Genomic DNA, 20,425 nt, shown 5'->3' with positions numbered 1-20,425 from the left:
TTCTCAAGCAAACTTAGCCGTTATAGTTTTCCTTTAAAGTTTGATATACTTACTACCATCCTGATTTTTTTCAAATTTTTCCACCTACCGGTTTAGATTTTAGAGGGGGGGGGGGACGCTCGATTTTATTGAAAATTTGCACTTTAAAGATGAATATTTCGCAAACAAATCACTGAATCGAATCATTTTCTTAGCAATCCCCTAATAGTTTTAAAAGTCCTATTTAACGATACCCCACACTATAGGGTTGGATGAGAAAAAAAAATCACCCCCACTTTACGTCTATGGGAGGTTTTGTCGGCATAGTTTTCATATATATTTGTGCAAAATTACAGCTTTCTAGCATTAATAGTCCCTGAGCAAAGCCGCGGACGGACGGACAGACAGACAGACAGACAGACATGGCGAAACTATAAGGGTTCCTTTTTGCCATTTTGGCTCCGGAACCCTAAAAAGAAAATGTTTAAAGGGATCGGTTAAATGTCAATAGATTATTAAACAGACAATAATAAGATTACAGAAATTGCAATCTGCCGGAACATGTCCCCATTAAGCGAGCAAAGCGAGCAAGCAAGACGTGTCGGGTAGAAGAAACTTGAATAGGTTAGGCTAGAAGGCTTGAACGAAGCACGAGCTCCTACCGTCGTGTTTTGACAGATTATAATAAGTACATACTTCAGTTGATTGGTAGCGTCATCTCTATTGCAAAATGAGCACTAATATCCTCTTACTTACTTACTATCCGGGCGCAGTTACCCGAAGTGGGTCTCGGCCTCTATCACCAGACTACGCCATGCTTTACGATTTTGGGCCAGCTCGCCAGCCTTTGATCCCGACTTCCAAAAGGTCTCTCTAGACCTCGTCCCTCCAGTGGTACTTGGGACGATTGACGGTCCACTCAGTTGTTCCAAGTACGCTCTGTCACGGCTCTATACTTTCATAGCCTTTCCACGTATCCAAGCCACCAAAAAATATCCTCTAAGCAAGGCATTTTGTAGACACAGAAGAACCACATTCATCTCGTCAAATCAGCACAATACGCTTTGGTTAATTTAACCTCAAAAACATGACGCATTTCATCGTATTTTTGCCCTGGCCTGGGTAGTTGTACCTCCCTACCCCACAGACTAACGAGTGCGTGAAGATATTATCAAGGGACTTTTAATTTTGCAATTTGTAGCTGCCCCCCCGGGCCCTTGTGACAGACACAAAGATTTTAGATGACATTATTTAGATTTTAGTTGACGATAGAATTTTGCATATTAATTTGAATGGCAGAAACGGGCTAATTCGCGTGTTGGACGTGCGTGTTAGACTTTTGTCTAGGATCTGCCTATAATATTTTTTATTGTAACAATTAGTAGAATTGATACTTTTTACGACACATAAAGGTAAGTGAAGTATTTGATTCGTGGAAACGGCTTGCATACATGTTTAATAAATTATATTGTCTAAAAATTACAAAACTTTGAAATGGATTTGTACAAATTTAAGCTCGCCATGACGACATGTTTCGACCACATTAGTAGCAATCGTGGTTATGAGTAGACGCAATAACTTTTATATCGCTAAGTTATTTTTAACAATATGTCTTCTTGATTAAGTTAAGTTACTATTAAATGACAAATACAAAAAAAAAAAAAAGATGATGAACAAAAGCATTACCAAAGTAACCAAAAATAATTATTTGTATTTTTGACATTATTTACATGGAATCACGAGTTGGTACTCATGGGCGGTGGTGATCAATTCCCATCAGATGATCCGCTTGCTCGTTTGTCTTCTCTCATCGTAGAAGAAAAAAACTGAACTCTATCAGATCAGTATCAGCGGTCCCTACAGTTCTTTCCAACGCGTCCATTACAACATTTATTCTCGTTTCCAACACACTTCCAAAAAGCGGAGCCATCTGCGGACTTATCTTTTTATCTGCAATTAGGATTTCGGCACCTACTGAGGGTCCACGGCCTGCGCTGGGGCCGCTTCAAAGGCGTAATTATGCCACGTTATTGAGTTATCAAACGCCACGGAGGGAGATTAGTTCATACTTCCATACTCAAATCTCATCACACAAGCTGACGCCTCGCACTGAAAACATCCATTTTGGTTCACCGCAAAACACTCCAGTACTTTACACCCAGCGTTTTCCAAACACCCAGCCGCTCAAAACGAAACTCTAAATTGACTACCGCAAAGTTTAGATCTAGCTGTTCTTTTTGTATGGTAATGGAACCGTGTCGTAACAAAAAATCTTGTCCCCTAGACTGTGATTCGCTAACAAGGAAGTGGGAATTATTTGTCAATGCAAAAGGGATATAATTTTAGGACTTAATGAGATGCGGGATTCGATTTCTGTTTGAAAAACCTTTTGATAGAAGTCTTAATAAAGTTGTTATAGTCCGTACATTGATAAGGGTGACTTTTAGTGTTGTACAGTCATGCCACGCAATGACGGTAGTGAAACCTAGCTGCAGGCAACAATTCAAAACTTTATTGAGCTTCCGATATTTCGAAGCAGTTGTTTGCATTATGATAACGGGTAGACTGAAAAAATATCGGGAGTTTATTAAGGGCCCGTGCCCACTTAGCGTCTTTCGAGCGTCGTCGTCTAGTAAACGCCCGCGCAGCGCCGACGTAACGTGCACGTTGCGCCGCCGCGACGACAGACAGTGGCGTCTTTCGGACGCCAGCGTCTCGTCACCGCCCACACATCGTCAACGCGGCGTCAATAGGGGAGGGGACGCTGCGCTGGCGCTGGCTAGACGCGCATCTGTCTAACAGTTCGCCACCAGACGTCGAGGCGACGCTGTGCGGACGCCGCGTCGACGCTGCGCGGGCGTTAACAAGACGCAGGCGTCCGACATTCGCCACTGGCGTCGCGGCGCCGCAACGTGAACGTTACGTCGGTGCTGCGCGGGCGTTTACTAGACGACGACGCTCGAAAGACGCTAAGTGGGCCCGGGCCCTAAAAGTAATCACGATTCCTCGCAGGACTGATGACCGATGGGGTCAGAAGTCAAAGTCAAAGTCAAAGTTAAATATCTTTATTCAATTTAGGCTATAACAAGCATTTATGAATGTTAAAAAAAATCTACCACCGGTTCGGAAAAACCTCTGTTGAGAAGAATCCGGCAAGAAACTCAACGAGGTATATATATTTTTTTAAACAGATTTATAATATTATTAAATGATATCTATACATCACAAGTATTTAACACAACTTTATTTTTAACACAGTAGGTTCGCTATTTGAAGGGATCGCTAATGCGGATCGGAATTATATAATCATTAACTTTATAACACGCTTTAGATATTAATGTCTTCTTGACAATAGATCTGAATTTTGTATCCGTTTCATTTGTAATATTTTTGGAATTTTATTATAAAAAAATATGCAATTTCCCAGAAACGACTTTTTGGTTTTAACCAGTCTGTAAGATGGAACTTTAAGCTTCCCTGTGTTTCTAGTAGCCTTTGGCTTATCGACGTTAGTGGGAAAATCACATATGTTCTTCCTAACATACATGATTATTTCAAAAACATAAAGCGACGGCAGGGTTAGGTTAGGTTAGGTTAGAAGGTTCTCGAATGGCGTCTGCGGACCCGGAGACGAGCTGTCGGTAGGCCTCCAACAAGACGGAGCGACGACCTGGTTAAGATCGCGGGATCGCGTTGGATGCGGAAGGCACAAGACCGGTCTGAGTGGAGAGCCTTGGGGGAGGCCTATGTCCAGCAGTGGACGTCTTTCGGCTGACATGATGATGATGATGATGATGAATCACGATCTACTATCTTAGTAGGTTTAATAGTTCTAAAGAAGGCCATCAACGACTGTGACTTATTAAAATGAAACACTGCCTTAACATACCATAGCTATATCTACATGACATATGTGTATTCATGGCATTAGGGCGGCATAGTTTAGCGATAGACATTTTAATCCTCCCTTAAAGCCTGATTAGCGAAGTAACTGACAGCTTTCAGCAAAATACGATACGGGTTAGATATAGATTTAATAATATGGGATGATATGTCACTTGCTCTTCCTTGTGAATCGTTGGCAACTATAGAGAAAATTACAACATCAGATTTATTTATTTCTGATATTTTTTGTAGGCTTGAGCTGTAATTTCCAAGTGCAAATTGGGAACTTCGCACACCATTGAACTGATTATCAGAATCATGTAGGTTTCCTTACAAAGTTTTCTATCACGGAAAAAGTCATGGTAATTTTCAATTTTTATTTCTCAACTGATTTTCAGAATCATGTAGGTTTCCTTACAAACTTTTCTATCACTGAAAAACTCATGGTAATCAATTTTTATTTCTCACATAAACGAAACACCTGCACTCGAATCCATGATCCTCTGCTGGTGAGACCAGGCCATATCAATAGACAAACACAGTTTTTAACCCCCTACGTGAAAAGAGGGGTGCTACAAGTTATCACCAATGATTGTCTGTCTGCCTGTGATTGTAGCTCTCAAACGGACAGACCGATTTCGATGAGGTTTTTTTATGTGAAAGCGAGTGTTCTTGCGGTTGTTCATAGGTATGTTTCCTCAAAATTGGATTTGCTGTTTTTGACCTAATGAACTTTGAAATTACAATATCAGGAGTAGCAACTTTTCTAAAGGGTTAGGTTATTTGTTCTGTCGTCATCTAAGAAACAAATAAAAAAAACATTATGATTGGTTTTTTAGTCTTTTTGTATTTTTATTTCAATTTGTTACTTTTACGGGTATCCCGTGAAAACCATATCGAATAATTTCGATCAATCATAATTTGATTGCTTAGTAGCGACATCTCTTGTCTGGGTGAGCGGTTAGTTCCGAAAGAATGTGACGTCTCTCGATGAGAGCGAAACATAGAATGTTGCTAGTGCTGCTGCTTAAGTAGCGTAGTAGAAAGAAGCAACCTGAGATATGTATGCATAGGATAAATTTGTGTCTAGAATCCTGTCCAGCGGTGGTGTAGGGGTTATAGCATCCCGCACGGATTGCTGAGGACCTGGGTTCGATTCCCAGCGCTGGTCTCTTTTTCTGGTTTTTCTGTGCATCCATGTCTCAGTTTGTATTTTCGATAAAACAAAACGAGTAAAAATATTAGCGTGTGAAGAAAGAAACACAAAACACAAGAGTTTCCGACAGCAGGTTGCGTTCTGTCACTGGTTACTTACACCATCCCTCTAAGCAATCTTCACTATGAAATCTACGGATCTTCCATATCTTAGTCCCCTGGTATCTTCCATCTTCCTCTACTCCAGTGGATAGCCGGCATTAGCAGGGTGTTGGGAGCTTTTAATCCCGCCGTCCCTGGGGCCTGATCGGCCCGCGCAGTTGAGGGTTGAACGGCTGTGAAATAAAATACCGGGACGCTTAAGTTATACCGTGTTTTGAGTTTGTATGTTACAGGTTCGTAGTTTTACGTAGAATATTGGCGTGACATACAATACACTGACTCTTTATAGTCTGTAGTATAGTAGTAGTGACTATAGTTACATTAGAGTTTCGTAGTCGAAGTGTGAGGATCGGAACCCTATTGCTACGCGATCCGCTTGTCTGTTACATGGTTTCATTGTCTTTCTTTCTATTGCCGCTACAATACCAAAATTAACATTTTTACTGTCGTTCTGTGTCCATACGTTTAAGCATGTGAATCTCAAACTCTGAGTGATGAAAGAGATAAATACAGCATATTTTTATATATTTTTCATTTTGTATTCTAAATAATCGATTAAAATGTACTTAGCTGATTAACGTACAATTTTGCTACAGGTAGACAAAGGCATGTTAGAAACAACTTCTGTCCCGAAAAAAGAAATAGAATGTAAAATAAAATTAACTTAAGTAATAGTTTGAGTATTTTAAGTATTCTTAAGTAATAATCTAATTTAATGCAAGCGAAGCCGCAGGCATCAGCTAGAGAATATTTTTTGCGAAACAAAAGGTGCATAAACTAATTCCCTCACGTAACCCCCCGCCTGCGTCCGTGGTCCCAAAGGCCCGCGCCGTATCGGCAGCGGTACTATTACAGCTTTATTTAAACACTTCCTTTGCTATGCAAAACGTTTGATTTGACACTTGTTTCGTTGATCGGTTTTTGTTTTGGTTAAAACCGATTCGGTTAGTTTTTGGTGGGAGTTTTTGTCAGTAAGAGTCTAACGGTATAAAGTAAATGTTGTTTTTGTTTTACTGTTTATGCAAGGTCATCATTATTTCAAATATTTTTGGGACCCTCGCTAAGCGAGTCCAACTTGGCCCTTTTTCATGTCAACTAACTTTTTTTACTTCTGTAAATGTTTTTGTTGTTATATGATATTTGAACACTACGCAATTTATTATTTCTGTTAAATCGTAGTTTATTAAATCTGATACAAATCTCGCAAGATTTATAAACATCTAAATATAAACAGAAATAGCACAATAAACGAGCGTTAACCAAAATAATCACGGGGCTCATGCAAAACTCGCTCCCGACAATAACCAAAACTCACTCAGTCGTAATTCATAACCGTAGACAAGAACGCAATTAACGCCCTCCCAGGATTGGTTCAGACCCGTGCAAATTTCAAATTGAGCCCCCGTACGTACCCATACCCTCCGTACTATACCCGTACCTGTACGTACGCAAACACCGCCGAATGATTCGTTAGGAGTCACTCATCCGCTCATCCGTGAATGGGGTCGGTTATGTACCTGTTATGTGCTTCGATAGTAAATATTTGCATACATATCAAATTTGAAGTGTTAGGGGCAGGGTTTTTGATTTGCACTAGTATACCTACATAGCCGTCATATTTCTCACTTACCCTACTGAAATCCGATCCGCGAAGTCTCTTGGTAATTATGTTGCGATTTTGTTTCTTGATGCATTTTTAAATGCGACCGACGGCTTTTTAATGGGTATTTTATGGTGACAGATCGCTTATTAAGTTTTTATGGCACCGGAGTGACAGATGGGATGTAGTTTGACACCAGATTTGAGGGTTTGCCGGCTGTCAGAGAGGGAATGAATTGTTGGTTGCGGAGATGGACGTTATAAAATGTCTAGCTGTGGTTTTGAAAAACATGGTTACTTCTCAAGCGCGTAGTTTCTTTGCTAAGCTCGGCCATTACTGTTAAAATTTTATTAAAAAATCTATAGACAAAATTTTAATTTAAATTCCTATAATTATGTTCTCATTTTTCAACTTCCTGGTAAAAGATAGGTTCCGTAATCCGGTAGATGTTTATTCTATTCCCATTAGCGAAATTCAACGGTCGTTGTTGCTAGCACTAGAATACTTAATTAACTAAAAATTATGAACAAGACTATAATTATATTAACGAGGCATGCTAGTATAACTTTGAGTATCGACATTGATACCCGTATAGGTACTGTGTTACTACCATTAAAAGTCAAGCTGGCTGAATCTAAGGAAATTCTAAATTTGAAAGCGTGCAACGCTGATTCTAACAGCTTCCTAAGTAAAACAATACTCGAGATTATAAATGTCCACAATTAATAACACCTATCGTTCCACCTATCACCTCACGCGCTCCCTGCGGACGTTCCGTAAATTAAAACAGATGATCGCACGGTCTGCGCCATAATTAAAAAGATAAGGAATAACGTTATGAAGAAACCCTTCACAAGGGGTCTCGACTGAACCGGTTAGGGGGCCCAGGAGACCGCCGAATCGGCTGGCTGATTAAGTAAACTAAGATAACATTGCCAACGTCGGAACGTCAAAAGTCAACAAGGGCGCCCTGAAAACGAAACGTTAAGTTGATTTGGACGTATTCTCCCGGGTTGTTCGAGTATTGTTATCTCTGATAGTTACTGTTTGAGATGATTGGATTGGCTCTCCAGACGAGTGTTTGCAGGAACGGGTTGGTTTAAGATATTGGAGCTTCCGATAAGTTATTAGAGGGGGTTATTAATTTGAGTTGCGGAAAGCAAGCGTGGCGGAATTGGTGGTCGGTCAGTGATGAAAAGGAAGGGCGGACAGTAACGTTTACAAGGTTTATGAAGAAATCAGTCTCGCCTTACAATCTAATTGCCGATCTCAGATACATTTTTGTGGCATATTATTCTTTACAATCTGCTTAATACAAATGTTTTTAGTCATCATCCAAATTTTGATAAAATTTAACGTGTAATTCAGTATCGGTAGATGAACAAGTTTAAGTATTTTCCATGGAATTACTAACATTTTTAATTTTGGGTTGTACTAAGTAATTTGACTTGATGACACGACAAACTCCATGAAGCGAAAATGGAAAAAAAGGCATTGAACGGCAAAGTAAAAATTTATTTGCATAGAATAAAAACAATAGGATTAAAATATGGTCCTGTAATAGTCACACCTGCTCTGCAATGTCAAACAGAATATTCAAATGAATTCTAGTAAAACAACCGAAGAATCACTCACACGTTAGAAAGAGGGGAGAAAGCCTGTTCCTCTCAACATTCGAAACTGAAAATATCGAAACATTTTTTTCCCGGGATGCAGGCGTCAGACGCAGTACCTGTTTAGTATTCTGCGGGCGTGCGGCCCTGTATTGATTGCCGGCCCTCGCAGCCCTACCAAAACAATCCGGGAAATAATGATTTTTCTTTCTAGGGCTATAATTAAAAATCGGTTTCCGTACGTGAATTATGGTGGAGGTGCCGGGATAGTTTGATTTAACAAGGAAGTAAGGCACTTGGGTATAATAATCATACAAAATGTCTTATCTTTGGAATTTATAAGCTTTGATAAATAAAAAGCAAAGGAATAAGTAGCTGGATAAGGCAACGGAGTATGCCAAAATATATAAACTCTAAAAATAAAAATGGATGAAATATTTAATGATAATCAATAATTCATTTAATATTATATAATTTTAGGTAAAACTATTAAGTACAGATTGTTTTACGTGAAGTTCGGTAAGGTTTCTTTAATAACCAACACGTAAAACTCAAAACAAGAATGGACGAAAAGGATGAATAAATATGAAGCTACAGAAGGCAATTGTGATACAACTAAATATTAATTTTTAAATGATAATATCAGTCACTAAATAGTGTGGTTAATACCAAATCCAATTCCCTTCAATGATAACTGCCGCATTGCGATCATAGAACATCGGTCTTAATTACAAATTCAAGTCTCGGGCCAAAATAAACCAACTAGTGCATCGTAACAGGGTTATCTTATAGCTATGAACTTGGATTGGACTTTTGGGCTCTTATTGGCTGTTAGAGCGTGAGGATGATGTGGTTGATAGAGACTCGGGGTGTGCTGATGATAATCATTGATGGACAAAGCTGACTAGGGTATACCAGCCTTCGAATACTTACGAATGGGACCTCTTTGGGATATAAAAAGTGTTAAAAAAAACTCATTAGTTGTATAAACGAAAAAAATCGGACATGTCCGATATTCCCACGGGATAGGGATAAAATCTCGAAATAACAACCATTAGGCTTAGAGTATGTAGGTAGCTGGACGTCTGGAATAACACATAGGCTACTTTTATCCCTATATTCCCACGGGACAGGAGAATAAAATCTTGAAATTTCAACCGCTGGGTTAAGGGTCTTAAATTTGGACAGTTGTTCTTAACACAACCTCAATGAAGACCATGATATAAATTTTGAGAATTCCCAGGTGATTTTTTTAAGATCCCAGAATTTCAATCGTACCAGATCGAATAGTTAACGCGTGCGAAGCCGCGGGAAAACTAGTTAAAAATAAAACTTATTAGTCGTATAAACAAACACATCGGACATACGGGGCCGCAGTGAGGGTTAGGAACAGGCAAAGATAGAAATTACCTTACTTACCATTGTTAGATATCAAATGGTATAGTTTAAACACTAATTCATTCATTATCTTGGCCTATATGTCCCACTGCAGGTACAGACTCTTCGAATGACGGTGCTTGGGCCTATAATGCGGATTGGAAACGTTACACACACACACACACACACACACACACACACACACACACACACACACACACACACACAAAGTCCAGAGTACAGTTCTTTGCAGGAGAGTGCAGGCTTTTGACGATATTTTCCTTCACCGTAATGCTCGCGGTAAATTTCGAATTTCATTTTGCACATGAATTTCCAAAAACTCAGAGGTGGTCGAACAAACGATCCTGCTTGAAAGGCCATAAGGTCAAACCAATAGGCCACCATAACTAGAATAGGTTACTTTATTTTTTTTTTTACTCGAGTGATGTGTGTGTGCACAATCGTCCATATCTTTCGCAGCATCAGAGGATAGTCTCAGATCATGCGAATTGATAGTTATCAATGATTATGATGCTACATAACTATAACTAATACAATACTTGGCACCTCGTTCGATACTACAATGCTTATCCTCAATGAAATGGGCAGGCCGAGACAAAACTCTTGTCAGAGAGATTACTGTTCGATGCTATAAACTTTGTAAGTCATAAGCATGCATGTCTGCGCCTACGCAGCCGCCCAGGGTTGCCACTTACTAGTAAAAGAAGGATGACTCTGTGTACGTCTTTTATCTAGCTGAAAAACATTACTAAACCACGGCAGCCGAAACAAAATTATCGACAAATTTGGTTCTTAAACATAGCTCTTTGACGATTGTGCTCTTTGTTGACTGTACTTGCATTTACATAACTGTACTATTAAGAACAACCTACCTGCGTGAAATTTGACTTGCGAAGTTGTGATATATGAAGACTAAAAGTACATACACCGAACATCGCAAATAAAAAAAAACTTGCAATGGAAAAATAGTTCAGTTTTTTTTTTTTTTTTATAATTGAGAGACTTGGCTCAGAAGCATTTTTGAATAAGTACTTACAAAATAGAATCACAGAACATCCAACAAATAAGATTTGGGATCGAAAGTTTACATTAATTTCCTTAAAAATCGTAGGTATGGTAAAATGACAATAATAATAAGATTAGTGCAACAATCAGTACAAAATGAACAATCGGTCAACCTTACACCACTAGTGCTGCGCCGTTGTTTAAAAAATCGATATCGACCACAATAGCCCGAAAGCGAGATTAGCAGACCTTATCCCCAATTTCATCTAAATACTGGCTATAATCCCATCGCACACAACAATACAATGGTGACAAAAATAATAAATATGGCCAGCAACGCCCACCGGTAACGTCACAATGGCACCGCCGTCTGTGTTTCAATATTTTTGTGCAGGGGTGATTAATAGGGGACGTAAAACAAGGCCAGTGATACGCCGCCGGTAAACGAATATGTTGACACCCGGGAACTATTATTTTTACATGTGTTGGACTAATACTTTGAATAGCTTTTAGTTTGTTTTTATTGCTGTTCTTTGTTACTATTGTTTCGGAGCTGCACTATTTTCACCTTAGAAAGATTTATGGTAAACGTATAACCCAAAGAACTTGCAATATTGAAAAATATAATAAAACGTGTACATTTTAGTAAAGATACAATCTGAAACATAAACACGTCATTTTATAGCATTCGTATTTCCAAAAAGTTAGTAAAATCAGAAACCAGCAGCCACCCTATCTCGCTCACGCCTAATCTCCTAACAAAGCGTTGGAGGAACATTTTGGCGCGAAAATAATGAAGTGCACGTGCCAAGCCTGGGAGCGGGGCTAGTGCCGGCCTAGTGCCACAATGGCCACGTGTCGATCGTATCAATGGAACTAACTGCACCAACAAAACTAGTCGCACGCAGTAAAACATTGCCGGATTGACTGAACAGATATATTGATTGAGATAACGCTAAAAAGCTCCATACGTGCTTGCAGCGTGGAACCCCGTCTTAGCAGGGACAATTTAGACAAGTGCTTTAGAGTCGCATGCAGCTCACATAAAGGGAACACATACAATACAACGACATTTATCACTCTTAGTTTCGACTTGCTCAGAGGTCGATAATCTAGCCGTGTACAAGCTCCATCCAATCCCGATAGACAGCGAATGCAATAAAATAAGAGATATTTATATCCCAGGTGATACCCGTTAGGATTTGATGCGATGTTATTCATATTTATAGCCCCTGACGTAAACTTTATCACCTATATATTTACATTTTTCAATACATAAAACATTGGCCCGCGCGCGAGAATATCGTCAGTCGTAAGTTCGAGCAACAAGTCCCGCCGCACAACAGAGTGCATAAATTTGAATTCAAAATGTGTAAACAGCTCAATGAGATTTTATTTGGCGTCTCGTTCAAGCCTTTGTACTAACGTAACGTATAATCTTTATTCTTCTTCTTTATGCGGTTCTAATTACACGGTGCGAGCGCTGATAGCCCTCAATGTCAACTTAAGAAAAATCATTGACAATAAAACGTTATACGACGCGAACGAACTCTTGCCACTTAAACATAAGGTGCAAATTGAATACGGCACTTAAAATATGATCATACTATTACCAAGAAGGATAAAATACATCCTACGCCTTCGACAAAACAATGTGTCTGCGATGAAAAGTAAAATGAAAGCAAAAAGTCGAGAGACAGCACCCAAACATAAACGTGCATGACTTGCATTCGAATACTGGGCAATAAAATAATAATTATACACATGTGACTTATTAGCTATACAAGTTACGAACGATGTGAGAATAAAACTCGGCTATCGAGATATGAGCCGCTACAAATATGATAATAAACTTCCCGGCGATAAAGTTCAAAATGCAAAATATGTTGGTGTTGTTACTACACTTTATGACTGGCATATAAAAAGTAAAAGCAAAATAACAAAAGGTTTAACAATAGAAGTACGTCGTATCATTTGTTAAACGTCCCTTTTGATGACGACCACTATTATGAATGATGGAAGGGACATGGGGAATAAAATAAAGCATATTTGCAATGTAACGATTGTGGTTCTGTTTTTAGAACAAATCTGAAATACATTTACGAACTGACTGAATGAAAAGATCCTGACTCAGCGTGAAGCAAACGAAGACAGAATGATCATTTTAACCTAACTTTCTTGCGGCAAATAGGTAGAAAGAATATGAAAGACGTTAATAAAACAATTCGCAAAATTGCTGAAATAATTTATTAAAGTAGGGCAACATCGTCACACGCAAACCCCATTCATAAAGATTTTTTATCGTCATACGCGTTATACAAAACGACATAACTGCCCATAACCATCTACATAAATTTGAAACTTACCCTGTTGTATTTAAAGTTGGAATTTGGGGTTCTCCTTTAATTGGCTTATGATTGATCGGTCGGGAAGTTGTGTCATTTGACTAACGACACCTTAATGCGGAGTATTTAGTCAGCACCGGAATGGTTTTATTGTGAGAGCGCAATGTATCGAAAACTTTTAATTTTGGTTTATGGGTCGTGTGGAGCCCTTTTGAGCCCTTGCGTGGGGTTCGGGGACAGTTTTTATTAAGCAAGCAAATGGTGGGGCTTGACAACTTTACTTAAAATATTTCAGAAAAAAAATGAGTTTTGACAGTTGTTCATCATGAGCGTCTGTGTGACATATTGAAGAAAAAAATATTATTTGCAGGTGGTGGAGTTAGTTAGGAAAATTTTCCATGATATATTTAACTGTGATTGTTTATTTAGCTGTAACTATATTTGATCCGAAATTCCGAAGAAAAGTCTTTACAAGGATTTTGTGTCAAAATTATCCTATGATTACGCAGCAATATTCCTAAATAGTTATAAATTAGAAACTTAAATACTTAATGTTGACTTGTGTCAAAGAAGAGAAGGGCACGTCTTTGTCGTCTATGAAGCCTATAGCCGGTCAAGGGCGTAATTGATACATTAGTAGCTGGGCGACCGAGCTTTGCTCGGGCTGAATCTCGGTAACAAGCATTTTCGCAGAGATAAGACCAAGCTAGATCGATTTTTCATCCTCGAAAAATCCTACATACCAAATTTCATCGAAATCGTTGGAGCCGTTTCCGAGATCCCGAAATAATATAATAATAGAATTGCTCGTTTAAAGGTATTAGATATACGTTACCAAGACGTAAAAATATCTATAATCTTTATGCCACTAAACATAAGGTCGATGTATGTATACATATTTTGACGATATGGCTGTACATATATTTTTGCATTCGACTGTATATGCTGAATGTTGAATGATATAAATGTTACTTTAAATCTAACTGGCTCAAGTAAACGAGTAGAATCGACACATAGTAGCTATTTTGACACAAAGCCAAGACATAAATCGTTTGCCCATAAGACTTTGCTAAACATCATCACCTACGTCAAATCGACTATATATCTCCTATCTTATTAAACTCCAGCCTCTAAAGGGTTCACATTCTGAAGCAATATCCGACACCCTCGCTGAGAAAGATTAAGTTTAACACCATAAAGAACGCTAGGGTCACCGCAGGGTGCCTTTGTACCATTTTATTGGCCTCAGCGGACTCCCCGTGGGTCATTGTCGCAAGTGCCATGGCTGCCAGCCCTATGATATGCCATATTTGTTAATGCTCCGGTATTAGGGATAATGTGACATTTTATTCGATGCCACATGTTCGGTGCTAATGAGTAGCGTTAGGATAGCGATGCTGGTTATGATGTTTATTAGTAGTGAAGAAGTGGTACATTGAATTAGGTGGTACTTACGTAACTGTAAAGTATTTTTGTTGCGATACGTTTCGTTGCTAATTATACCTACCTACTTAATTACAGTAAAAAAGTAATACAACTCAATTTGATGCGATTTTTTAACCGCCGACGCAAAAAGAGGTGTGTTATAAGTTTCACCGCTATGTGTGTCCGTGTGTGTGTGTCTGTCTGTGGCACTGTGGACCGATTTGAATGCGGTTTATTTTTATTTGAAATCAGGTTTTCTAGATATGGTTCTTAGATATGTTGATCTTAGCCGTTTTTGAGATATTGAACTTTGAAGTGACAGAGTCGGGGGTTTTCCAACTTTTCGTTGGTTAGGATTAGGATATTATACCATTTCATTAAGAAAAAAATATTTAAAATAAACTAAAAAAAGTACAAATTGGAAAGTCTTAGGAGTAACAAGTTTTTTTTCATTAATCTGTAATAGTGTAGCTTTGTATCAACCGGAGATTTTTTTAAATCAATTCACTAGTTCCAAAGATAAACCTCGACATACAAACAAGAAAACAAACAAAGTCTCCCTCTTTATTATTACTTAAGTAGTATAGAAAAGGTAAGAAGTCTAAACTAAACCGTTAACCAATTTTTTTTTGTTTACCGTAAACGCCTACTATAAAATGTACAGAGTATCTAATCATTGAATAGAAATGATAGTTTCGTTATCATAGAACAATTTTTTATATTTATGAAGTCCTATTAACGGCGCATAGTTACTGAGATATTAAACATTCTAAGATGGACACTACTTGACTATATATTTAGGTATAATTCAAAGTTTCCCAACTATCATGTTTAATAAAATTTAGCAACGCCAGCCAACCTCCAAAAACTTACCAATGAATTTATTATTAGCTAACATTCAAGTACTTGACTACTAAGTACTTGACAACTGTAGTTTTCAATGGCTACTCAATACAGAGTACGCCTCCAGGCTACCGATACCGGCTTGGTACTTGTACCAGCTACTTGTGTTCGAGAGGTTTCTAAACACTTGAGTAATAGTATATTGGATTTGTGAATTTGATTTATTGCCAATTATTGCGCGTGAGAACTTGAAATGTCTAATAATAATAAATTCGTTTGCCATCCAGTCGAATAAAAAAGAGAAAAAAAGGTACATACTATAAAAGGAACTTTTTTTAAATTGTTACGGCAATTTTTTCTTTCCTACAATAGCTACATTAAAAAAATACCTACAAGAAAATTAAAATTGTTATTAAAATCACCCTAATTGTAATGTAAATAAGGCACATTAAAAATGCGTCTGATTTCTAATACTAACGCCTATTTATAATTTAATCGTAACAAAATGCAAAGTCATGAATCATCGATACCTAAATTTAACCGAACGCACGTCATCACTAGCTCGCTTTATCGCTCACGGAGTGTGTAGCGGTATTTCGCCGTCACAGTCATGAGCAGAGTGGCGCAGTGGAAGCGTGCTGGGCCCATAACCCAGAGGTCCGTGGATCGAAACCACGCTCTGCTAACCACCTTTTTGTATTTTTTTTTTAGTTTTATAATATTTATTTTTTATGTTTACATAAGTTACATTGTATAATAATATTAAATTTACGTTATAAGGTATTTTCACCTAAATTTTATTTATGGATTTTTTAAAATTATTTTCTTAAACTATTTAGTATGTACAAGTTTTTGGTATTCGACTCATTCATTCATTAGATACTTCATTAAAATTTTCTCACGATAGGAACCTATTGTTATTGATTGAAAGTATGTACTTAAAAGTAAAGTAGTAGGTACAGTCAGCATAAAAAGTCAAATATCACTTTTTTACTCTGTCGCATTGACACATTGACAATCTTGCTCTTGCATGGCGTTTAGTACGTGGCTGTAAAACGACAAAGTACGAAAGTGTACTTTTGATCCTGACTGTACCACCATAGAACCTTATCATGGTAAATTATTTTAATTGCTTATTATTTATATGGAGTGTCCTGAACAGTGGGCCCTTTTTGTGACGTAATGTTCACAGAATAAAATACTGACGTGTTATTTAGACAGTAAATAAATGGAAAAAATCTATCAGTATTGAACGATCGCTAGATTATAAGATTGAGTAAATTAAAGGATTTAGGTAAGTAATTTTTGATGAAACAAGATTCCGTAGTCAGAGGGGCTACTACGAAAATCGCAAATCGAAGTTCGTATCGCACCGTCCCTTTCACTCGCGTATTAAATTACATAAGCGTCAGCGGGACGGTAACATACGAAGTTCGAGTTTTGCACTTCGTGGTATAGGGCCAGGTATCCCGTATTCCGTATTTTTTTTTTTTAGTTTGTTTATATTTTTTGTTATTATTTATATCAATGAGTGAATTAATTTAGCATCAAGTAAAAAAAAATCTCTACATCGATATCAATAATAATATCATAAATGTCAAAAAGTTTTAAATTTTACAAAATACGCCTTCCAAATTTAAAATTACGCCTCTAATTCTTTTTGTTCGATAAAAGTTATAAGCTTTGTTTCTAGCCAGCATCTTTAACCAGCCTGGGCATTTTATCCTCCCAATCAAAACAGAGTTGTGTTTTTAGCAGCCACAAACAAGAGGCATGTTATGCTTTTTCATGGGATATTGATAATTTGACGCACGTGGCGGTGTGTTTTTTTAAATTTGTTATTGTTGTGTTGGTAGCTTTGTTTGGATTAGTTTGAGTATGTTGCGTTGGAAGTCTGTGTGAGTCTGTGACGTTAATATTTAATGGCAAAATAATGAAAAATTATTGAGTAAACAATACAATTAGCTTAAAAAAAATATTCAGCCAGGAGTATTTTTTATCGTTAACTATAAATTAAATAAAAGTACATTTAAAAAAAAATGTTTTTTTCCGTACTGCCTTCGCTAACAAAGTGCCCTTTGCCATGTGTCAAGCCCTTAACGAAGCTATGCACATGCACCCCTACACCCACAGCCTCAGGGCACCTATTAACATAACAAGAGCCCTATTACGCACCTCCGGCATCATCCAAACCATATCGCGAAAACCACCCTAACACAACCATTCCTAAAACGCGTCAAAGTCAGTACAGACCCTAGGATAAGGCCACGTTCGGTGTGGCGACCGCTTTATCAAAATTTGTTAAGTTGGCAACGCTCTTTTGTTGCATTTGAAACTAGAATTTGTCAGTCGAATGCTTCGTTTGTCAATTGCTATTGATTATTTACGGCAAGTTGGCAGCCGAAGGCTAATAGGGGAGGTTAGGTATTTTTTGGAGCTAACTAGATAACAAGTGGTTTTAAATTGCCATTTACATAAAGTGAGGGGAGGTAATGAAGTTTCGTAGTGCGAGTTGGTGAAAATAGATAGATTAGTGTGCATGCCTTATTTAAAATAAAAAAAGAATATTTTAATTGTTATTTACATTCCGTTTTTTTAGGGTTCTGTACCCGAAGGATGACTAGTGTAATCATAGTAGGTACCTAATGTTGCTAAGCTCTTCGTCTCGTTTTCAGTCTGTCTGTCATAATAAGGCTCTTAGATAAGACATGTGTAAAATTTGACCCATTACTAAGAATTTCTGAGCTGGTCACGATTTTGAAATCTAGGTGGCTAAAGTTTGAGACAACTAGACTTATTTTTTTCCCTTTTAGTTTATTTTAGTTTAGATTCCTTTCATAATCAAACGAGAAAGTTTGTTACTGTTCACAATCATGCAATAACGCCTGAATCGATTTAGACCAAGTACCTATGAAAGGTCCTGGGTATGGTAAATAAAATGCCCTAATTGGAAAAGTGTATATTTTGGGAGTGTACATTTTGCAAAAAGTGCACTTACAGAGAAAATACACTTTCAGAACGTGGATTTTACGAGCAAACTCAACGAAATATTAATACACTGAATGACTAATGGCCCAGCATTTCAGTACCCTTTTAATTGCAGTGAAGTGACGACCAGTTAATGTCGGTCTATGTTTAATCCCCCTCCGAGGGTCTCCTCCGTTCGCTACGGTCTGCGGTACGGAACCACCCTTTACTCAGAGAGGTTTATTAATTTTGATTACTAAAAGTTACTTAGTGATGAGAGGTAATATTCGGTTTGTAGAGAACTGGTTGCCTTTGGACCTTTTTTTTAAAGTTATACGATCGGCGATCATAGGTTACGTCTCTAGATGCGCTTCTAAATTAAAAAAAATCTGCCAAGGTTTCCGTGCAAATTTCTCTTCTAAACAAAATGAACGTACTTAGTGTGGTTCATTTTAGATTGGTTTCTGACATAGAGAGCAAAAAAAACTTTTCTTATTGGTTTCTTACATAACTAATTTTCTAGGACAACTGGAACTGGTACCATACATAACAGTTTTGGATTCCCCAGCAATTTTTATGAAAATACTCTTTCTAATGAGTGGGCCCCATTTATAATATTTCGATGTTTTTTTAACTATTATTTCTTACTAACGTGTTTTTTTTATGTATAACGAATATGTCTCTCTCTCTCTCTCTCTCTCTCTCTCTCTCTAATGTAATGACAAACTTTTCTAATGACTAATTTGAGTATTAAAATTTGATATTTACTTCAGCTTGATACCTCCACGCGTTCCTGAGCAAAAGGGTCTTGACGAACGGACGGACGAACGAACAACAAAACGTAAATGAAAGAACGGACAAAATAATGCTATAGGTCCCGTTTTTTCCAATTGAGGATATAGAACCCAAAAAACGTCAAAATATGTCATCATCATGTCAGCCGAAAGACGTCCACTGGACATAGGCCTCCCCCAAGGCTCTCCACTCAGACTAGTCTTGTGCTTTTCGCATCCACCGCGAAATATAAAGAACGTGAAATATCACTGAAATATCTTTAAAGTTAGGTACAACATGTCAACATGACCTCTCACTCACACAAACATCCAGCGACATTCATTTACCTTGATACTTCACAGGGTTCTTTATGGTGACGTCTCCGAATAATAAACTAATAAACAAAACGCCTGTGTAATTAGTAGGATGCTATAACTCAAAGTAAGGGTAAAATTATATGGATATCTAAACTAAGTCTAATAACCAACACAAAGGCCGCACGGCATGTCACGTAGTGTATGACGCATTCCCACCATTCCGACCCTGATGAGGTCATTCAGAATAAAATATGGCTTCCAAACAAATACCTCCTATATTAAAATGGTCGTAGAAAAATCATGCAGTTATTAAGCCTGTTTACTTACTCAAAATGGCTGCACGCGATGTCGTCCCGCTCTATGGCTCTCGCTCTGTCATTTTGACAGATCGGAACACCACGTGACACGCCACTCGTCACTCTTTATCGTGCATCACTGCTTATTTGAAAACAAACACGCTATGATAAACAACGTTCTGTTTCGCGCGCTTTTTCCTTCCGTTTTTAAAATTAGAATGCCGTACATTCGAATCCAGCGAGTGTTTTGATTTTGGAATAGACATCTTGTGTTGATTTTGTAACTCGAGTTGCCAGTGTTTTTTTTTAGTATTTTTGGTGGCTTTTTTACTTTTTTTTCACGGCGTGGCGTTGAAAAGCAGCGAATTGGCTGAAAGACGTAGCCACACTGGCTGAACTCGGCTTACTCTCGCTCGTTCAACTAAATTTTCAATTCAAACAGGGTCTTTATAAGGGTAGTGACGCTGTACAAAATTTACATATCGACGTAATAAAGCAACCGGGTGTCTGATTTGAATGCGGAGCGCGTTTCGGTATGGATTTTTTGCGTCTTCGGTAACTAGCCCGCGAAAGCCAAGCTTCAATCGATAAACTTACTTTTTTAACTAGGTATACATCATCCCACTGCTGGGCAAAGGCCCTCTCGATGTCCTCAACTTCA

General features: G+C 38.0%; 1 long non-coding RNA gene and 1 other non-coding gene across 2 annotated transcripts in view; one reads left to right on the top strand and one right to left on the bottom strand.

Annotated features, from left to right (window-relative positions):
- Positions 1-20,131, bottom strand: part of LOC141433744 (uncharacterized) — a 31,165-nt gene extending 11,034 nt beyond the window's left edge. Inside the window, exons 1-2 of the long non-coding RNA XR_012451942.1 lie at positions 19,796-20,131; positions 5,180-5,354 (exon numbers count right to left, since the gene is read on the bottom strand). This is a non-coding gene — a long non-coding RNA (uncharacterized lncRNA). The remainder of the gene's footprint in view (positions 1-5,179; positions 5,355-19,795) is intronic.
- TRNAM-CAU (transfer RNA methionine (anticodon CAU)) lies at positions 16,024-16,095 on the top strand. The gene has a single exon. It is a non-coding gene; the product is annotated as a tRNA-Met (tRNA).
- Positions 20,132-20,425: the final 294 nt, after the last annotated feature.

The sequence above is a fragment of the Choristoneura fumiferana genome, chromosome 12, assembly GCF_025370935.1.
Source record: "Choristoneura fumiferana chromosome 12, NRCan_CFum_1, whole genome shotgun sequence".
NCBI lineage: Eukaryota > Metazoa > Arthropoda > Insecta > Lepidoptera > Tortricidae > Choristoneura > Choristoneura fumiferana.
Note: the sequence above shows the minus strand (reverse complement) of the source record. Positions and strands in the feature narration are given on the sequence as shown.